At 50.9% G+C, this 6,000-nt stretch overlaps 1 protein-coding gene across 8 annotated transcripts in view; it reads left to right on the top strand.

The window, feature by feature from the left end:
* The first annotated feature begins 363 nt into the window (after positions 1 to 363).
* Positions 364 to 6,000, top strand: part of TMEM200A (transmembrane protein 200A) — a 55,790-nt gene continuing 50,153 nt past the window's right edge. For 3 of the 8 annotated variants that reach the window (XM_069787362.1, XM_069787358.1, XM_069787361.1), the window contains exons 1-2: positions 364 to 1,656; positions 3,304 to 3,474. The gene's annotated coding sequence lies outside the window, so the exon portion shown is untranslated. The remainder of the gene's footprint in view (positions 1,657 to 3,303; positions 3,475 to 6,000) is intronic. The other 5 variants (XM_069787364.1, XM_069787363.1, XM_069787360.1 and 2 more) reach the window with 3 other exon arrangements.

Here is a 6,000-nt window from a genome sequence, read left to right as displayed (position 1 = left end):
ATGCCAAGTTCAGCATTTTTCTCTCCTTTTGGGAGATGCATTAGGCAGAATCATGGTAAGCCACATAAAAGGCAAGGGCAACGTTGAAGTGCAATCAGTTTTTGAAAATGAAATAAAACCAGCCACCACCTCAAAACAAGTGCGGATTTTTTTTCGCCAAAAAGGTACGTTCGAGCGCCCGTGCAGGCTGGAGTCTCCCCTTCTCCCAAGCCCATCTGCTGCATCTCTTCCCCCGACTGGAAGGTGCGAGCAGCAGGGAGCTCAACTCTGCCGTCCCTGGCTGGACACGAGGAGTGGGCGGGCGGCCCCCCCCAAACAAGAGGAAAAAAAAAAAAAAAAGAGCTGAATCACAGAAGTGCAATTGCCTCCGAGGTAAAAACCCCACATTTCGATGAATCACTCCGTGCTCCCACGGCTCCCGCCCGGCTCTCGCCCGGGGGAAGGGAGGGCACGCCCTGGCCCGCATCCCGCCGCCCCCTGCCCCGCGGGGAAAGGCCGCCCCCCGGCCCCAGTGCCCACGCCGCGCCAACGGCACCGGCACCCCGGCACGGCCGCCCTCCGCTCCCCTCCCTCGCCCACTCCCCCCGGCCGCCCCCGCCGGTGACTCCTCCCTCGCGGCCGCGGCCCCTCAGCCCGCCGGGGCGGAACCGGGCGCCCTACAAATCCGCCGCTCCGGCGGGGCCGGCGGCAACGCGGCGCCGGGAGGCCCCGGGGAGGAGACGCCTCAGACCGGCTGGTCCTGGCGGGGAGACAGGAAACTTCCCCGGCAGGCGGCAGGTAGAGGAGCCGCGTCCTCTTCCTCCGGCCGCCGTCCCGTCCCGTCCCGCCGCGGGGCTCCGCGTCCCGGCCGCCGCCTGCGGCTAGATCTGCCTGCCGCCCGGCTGGCCCCGCCGGGCTCGTCCCGGCCGCCCCTCCCCGCAGCCGCCCCGCGGGCGAGGGGGCCGCCCCGGCTCCCGCCTGCCGCCCTCCTCCGCCTGTTGTCGGCCGCGTCCCGTGGGGAGCGGCGGGAAATGGGGGGGTCGTTTCCATGGAGACGGGGCAGCAGCCGGGAGGTTTCGGAGTGAAACTTTGCCGCGGGCGGGCGGCGGGGGCCGTGCGGGGGGCCGCCGAGCCCCGGCGGCGCCGAGGGGAGCCGGTGGGGCGGCCGTGAGGGCGGGGGTCCCGCTCGGGGCGGCGCCGGGGGCGAGCGGCGCCCGGGCACCTCGCTGAGGAGCCGGCAAAGTTTTGCGCCGCGGAGCCGCCGCCCGCCCACGTCCCGTCCCCCCCGGCGGCTGCCTGACGGCCGTTCCCCCTCCGCGGCTCCCGGAGCCCGCTGCTATGGCACCCGCCCGTCGCCGCGGGGCGAGCAGGGGGAGGCTGCCTCCGGCTGGCCGTGAGGCGGCGGCGGCGGCGGGGGGGCGCGCAGCCCCCGGTCGGCGGGCGTCCTCCTCCGGCCGGCAGTGACCGCCCCGGCCCCGCTCCCTGCCTGCTCGCCATGCCTCCCCCCGCCCGCCTCTCGCCGAGGACGGTGCCGGGGGAGGGCGAGGGGAGCCGCCGCCCCGTCACTCCCTGAGCCAGCCGCCGCCTCACCGGGGAAGCCCCATGTCCTCCGGGCGCCGCGCAGCCCCGCAGCTCGCCGCGCCGTGAGGGCGGCGGACGCCTCGCACCTCCCCACAGGTAAGCGGCGGGCCGGGGGCGGGGGCGCGTGTGGCGGGGTCTCCCCTTCGCCCTCAAACTTCAACCCGCCCGCAGCCGTTGTCCCTCCCCGGGAGCGGCGGGGCCGGGCCGGGCCGGGGCCATTCCTGCCGGTGGCGGCGGCGGCGGCGGCGGGGGGGGACGGGGAGACGCGTCCTTGCCCTCGGCGGCGAGGGGCAGGGTGGGAGCGGGCACGGGTAGGTGGGTTTTTCCCTGCCAGAAATGGACTTTCCGCTTCCCGAGCGGAGCGGGCTGGCGTGCCGGCGGCCGCCGCGCTCCGTGCAGCTGCCACACACCCTCTTTTCTTTTGTCTGCGCTCGGGTCCGAAATACTTGACGTGCTGCCATCGCCTGCCCCGCCGGTCGGGAGCCCTGCCCTGCCCTGCCGAGCGGCTGCCCCCGGGCTTCGCCCCCCTCGCCGCTCCCGCCCCGGCAAGTTTCCCCTTTGCCTTTATTTTCACAGAAGTTGGGTTTTCCTTCACCTTTGTTTGAGGGAAAAATGGTGGTGTGGTGGTGATCTGGAAGGATGAGAGGCAGATGGGGAAGACAAGGGGGTTGCCCTACTCCCTTGCGTGCAAACGTAACTCGCTGCTCAATAAATCGCCGATCGGGTAGACGTAAGCTTACGAGTGGGGCAGACTTTGAAACAAAAGTACCGCAAACAGCTTGGGTGCGTGGTAGATGCTCCTCATACCTCATTAACATAACCATTGTTAGTGTTTGCGCTTGGATTCAATACGCGTGCAGCTGTTCTGCAGATCTGGAATTGCGATAGCTGTATCTACTTCACACTTAAGGCTAATTGTCATTAACCACTGCTAGTCTATTTTATTTTATGCGGTGGTTATGAAAAATAAAACGGGTTTTACTGTTTAAAGGCAAAAGTATCCCAACAAAAGTATTCCTTTACTGTAGCATTCTGTCTAACATGAACTACAAAATAACCTCTAGCAACGTAGTGGACTTCCACTTCATAATGCTTTTAGGACATGAAGACTATATTGTTCAATAAAATTCTGTCAGCAAAGGTTTTGTCATTTTCTGGCTTACCCCGGTGCTAGATCAATACACTAGCAACTATTCTTTTTCTATAAGTGGATGGTGCTTCCAATCCATGTGATGGAAATGAAGTAAGTGTCCGGATAAGGAAGAAATGGACTGTTTCTTTCTTAGTTGTTTCTGTGCTGCTTTGCAGAATGTGGGGGGCAAAAAGCCCATTTAAAACAGAAAATTATATTTCCATTGAATGTAACTTAAATTACTTGATAATGAAGCCAAAGGGTCTTTCAAGTTTGGAACATTTAATGTACCTCTTGTGTTGCCAGCAAATGTACCTCTAGCAAAATACTTGTTAGAAGATAATTATAAGACAATTTTTAGTAATTTGAAACATGAGTAACAATTAGATTTTTGTACTGAGCACAGAAAAACACCCTCACGGAAAAAGATATGCGGTACTTAAATAGTAATTTGGAAAATAAAATCATATATAATTTATATTTTATTGGCATAGAGACATATTTTATTTGTTGCTCCTTTGTTGGATTGCAACGATGATCCATATGAAAGTTGGAAAAGGAGTACTGATGCAAGAGTTTAGCATACTATAATTATTTTATTCCATGTACAGAAATGGTTTTGCCCAATACAACCTTGCTGGAATTGGAACAGAGCTTCATTTTTATGGAAGCTCTGTAATCAGATTATAAAAGGTGGGCTGTCTGAATTTAATCCTGTGAAGTACGGACTAAGCAACCCCTGCTTTGACAAAGCACTGAAATGTATGCTGACCCTCAAGCAGGTAAGTAGTTCCGACCTCCATTGCTAATGATGACCTAGGGTGCGAGTTCGTTGCACGCAGCAATAGGTCCAGTAACTTCAATGAAACTGTTCACTGGCTTAACTGCGTTGCTGGACCTTTCCTGGACCAAGCCCTCTTTTAACGTGTTCTGCTTGCGTTTCCTTGAATGCTGGACATGTGACACAAAAGACCTGTGCTATACGCAGGTGCTCACCTCAGCCACATCTCATGGGTTGTATGTTGTTGATTGACTCGTACCTCTCCTCGGGCAAAAGGGGAAAACGGAAAGTGAAAATTGGTTAAGGAGTAAGGTACGTGTATGGAACAGCAGGGGGAGACTGCTACTTCTTGTGCCTTGTTCAGTGTATTTTAGGAGCCAAAAATCTGAAATGCTGAAAATCAGCGAAAACTCCCACTAAGATTACTGAAACCAGACAAGGATATGATATAAAAAATATGAAAACTAAAGGTTGCTGTCATGAATAGTTTCCTGTTATTTTTTTACAGAAGAATGCTGTCAATCTTGTCTATGATAGTGGTAGAGAATGTAGCGAAAATAAGAGGAACTTGATATCCTAGCTAGTGATGATGCCTCCATTTGATTTGGTGCCATTATGCTTTATAAACAGATCAGTTACTTTTAGTCTACATGTTTGATCTTGTGATACGGGAACAAAGGGGAAATTGTGAATCATTTTCTAGTGTGCAAGATTAGAGACTAAAAGTAGGATTAACTTGTGAAAACATAGGCATCTTGTGCCACTTTAGACGCTAAGGTATTTCAGACCTCTGTATGGGGGGGGCAAACAGGGTCTAAGGAGAACCTGAACACTAGAAAGGCAGCCGAAGACCAGGTAGAATATCCTTTTAGATAATGTTTGTACTACAGCTCTACATAAAAGCCTTTAAGAGGACTTGAATCTGTTCTCCGAAACCTTGTCGTTAAGATTTTTGATGCTCCAGTATGATGGATGTGGGAAGACGTCCCAAATATGACCTTACTAGCAGGATTTAGGGAGGTCCATTCTCGATGCCTGTTTACCAGCAGAATCTTTGTATTACTGCTAACTGGTGACTGCCTTTGAGTAACTCAAAGATACTCATCAATAGTTTTAAGAATTAGAAATCTTAGAAAAGTTTGATATGTATTTTGAAACACAGACATGTGTACAGTCTCAAAGCCCTAGAAATAAAAGGAAACTGCAGACAGTGCTTGAGTTAGTGCTTTAGTTTTAGTTAGTACTTTAGCTTTAAAATAAAAATATTGTAAGGAAAAATTTCTGTTTTTCTTCTTTATGGGGTAACTCATAACCTACACAATATGTGGGTAGTTAGGTTCTTAGTAAGTGGACAGTTGATTGCATGGAAAGGTGAAATGCTGACAGTATCAGTGAATTAAGCTACTGAACAGATGTTTTGCACAGCTGTTATCCTACCCACTAGTTTTACTAGCTCTTGGGTGTCCACCTTTTGTGGAGTTTGTGAGAATAAATGCTGTTCTAAACTTCCGTATTGGGACTTTGGTCTAACTGTACCGCAAGAAGTCGTTACTCTATTCCACCATTAACCATTTCCACATAACACGATTCGGTACCGGGTGTATATATGTAACTGCTTTTCATGTAGGTAAATCTTGTCAGGAGCAGCTCAAGTGGACCTGGTGACTGAACTTACTACTGAAATATTCAGATTATACTGGTCTCTTAGTATAAATGAAATTACGTTCTTCTTCCTGAACTTTATTACAGGATCAGTGATTTTAAACTTCATGATTTTGCCTAGGTGATTTTTCTTAAAAAGAAGGGTTGGGGTTTTTTTTGCACAGCTAGCCAAATGAGATGGATATCCTGTAATACAGAGCTACTTGAAGCCTTTTATCTGCAGCAGTAACAGAACATGTTTGTATCACTCAGTTTTCTTATTTTGGTCTTTTGGTGACAGAAATATTACAAAGAGCGCTTGGTTGTTTTTGAAAATGATTCAGTAACCAGAAGACCTGAGAAAGAAGGATGTTTTTCCTCAGTCATCTCCTCTGTTGTTCTGTTTCATGTTGGGGAAAGTTATTGTTCTTTTTTCTCCATGTTTCAGTAGCTAAAAAAGTGTGACAGGGAGGTGCAGGGCTACCTCACCAAAACTGGGCATCTGAGGAGCATCGTCAGTGAGATGTAATGATGTAGCAGAGATTTTCAGGAAAACGGACTTGTGGAAAATGAAGCAATGATCTACCTTTTTATATATAAACTCTCTGAAAAGTCTTAGGAAGACTGTAAGACAGTTGTCACTTTACTCTCTTGTGTCCGTTTATATCAACATCTTGTTATTATTTATATCCCACTGGAATTTTAGTCAGTTGTTGCTTTTTTTGGAAGTGTGACCATTTTCCTCCAATTAAAATATGTAGAAACAAAGGACATTTTTCTACATTGTTTTTTAATTCTACCCCACTGAGCTAAATGATGAAACTCTTACTGAATCAGAGAAACTAGGATTTTGTAGCTGCAATGAAATATGCTGTAGATACATACA

Source organism: Haliaeetus albicilla, chromosome 7 (genome assembly GCF_947461875.1).
Source record: "Haliaeetus albicilla chromosome 7, bHalAlb1.1, whole genome shotgun sequence".
NCBI classification, from domain to species: Eukaryota; Metazoa; Chordata; class Aves; order Accipitriformes; family Accipitridae; genus Haliaeetus; species Haliaeetus albicilla.
The sequence above is the reverse complement of the archived record's forward strand: the minus strand, read 5'-3'. Positions and strand labels throughout refer to the sequence as shown.